We start from the raw sequence: 1123 nt of genomic DNA, 5'->3' as shown, positions 1-1123 counted from the left end.
CGGACCAGTGGTGAAGGCTGGTGGCGAATGAGTCATGGACAGTGAAGCTACGTGTCGGAAACTCTGAGGTTGGATGTGGAACTTTTTCAGTCTCTTCCCTCTATTGAAACCTTCTACAGAGAGACATTGGGAATAGACAAAGATCATAGCCTCATATTGATTTTGTAGATGTAGATTTGTTATTAATGGAACAATGATAGAACCGTTCAATATAAATAAATGCATGGAGCACAATGAGGCACTGTTCAACCCTGACCGTGTGGTGAGGCAGCACAGCAGCCCCGACAGCCCCGTGCCCCGTAAGAAGTGAGTGGATACAGGGTTCACCTCTTTGACACAGGTCGTAAAGCTTCTGCTAAGGAATTTTACTGTTCCAGGTCAGCCTCAAGATTGAGTTTGTTCTGTGTCATGATAAAAATTATATATACTAAGAAAAAAAAAACAAACCCTAAAATACTGAACCAATGAAATGATTAGGTGACTATCTGAATGCCTTAGGAGTTTGGCTGACAGCAGCGTCCGGGGCCCTGTGAGCGCCTCTCAGTGGTATCTCTAAGGGGAGTGGTTAGCGTGCCATCTCAGCCCAGCCTGATCCCCAAGCCTATGCTCTGCTCCACGCACAGAGAGTGTGAGGCCAGCAGGCATGAGGCTGGAACAGAGAATGGCTGGGAAACAGACTTAGTCTACTTTGTCCAAGGTTGACCCTGGCTGAATCTTTGGTTATTGGATGTTTTATTCTTGAATTTAAGAAAAATCGTGTATGACATCATCTGGCCGCTAGAGGGCACTGTGGAACAGGCAGCTAGTTGGTAAAGCCAAGGCTTCCAGCAAAGTTGGAAGAGTTCAAGAGGATGGGGACTGCTGGCTGACCAGAGAGCTGGACCCGAGCAATCCAAGGCTCCTTGCCCCATCCCTAGTCCTTGAAATGTGCATGCTGCCCACCATAGTGACCCAGCAGGAGCCAGTTCCAAGGACACAGCCTTCAGAGTACGGTGCTGAGGACCTCTGGAGCGAAGATGGTTCTGAACCCGGGTAAGGCCTCTACGGCTTGTTTAAGACTCAGGCGGGTGGGTGCAGATCTACCTGTTTGAGGTTTCCCCAGGCAAGCCTCGTAAATTGGCTC

At 48.8% G+C, this 1123-nt stretch overlaps 1 non-coding gene across 1 annotated transcript; it reads left to right on the top strand.

The window, feature by feature from the left end:
- LOC129068950 (small nucleolar RNA SNORD113/SNORD114 family) lies at nt 1-74 on the top strand. The gene has a single exon (XR_008528974.1). It is a non-coding gene; the product is annotated as a small nucleolar RNA SNORD113/SNORD114 family (small nucleolar RNA).
- The last annotated feature ends 1049 nt before the right edge of the window (nt 75-1123 follow it).

Source organism: Pteronotus mesoamericanus, unplaced genomic scaffold, assembly GCF_021234165.1.
Source record: "Pteronotus mesoamericanus isolate MK-2021 breed Mesoamerican mustached bat unplaced genomic scaffold, CSHL_Meso_final contig_220, whole genome shotgun sequence".
NCBI lineage: Eukaryota > Metazoa > Chordata > Mammalia > Chiroptera > Mormoopidae > Pteronotus > Pteronotus mesoamericanus.
Note: the sequence above shows the minus strand (reverse complement) of the source record. Positions and strands in the feature narration are given on the sequence as shown.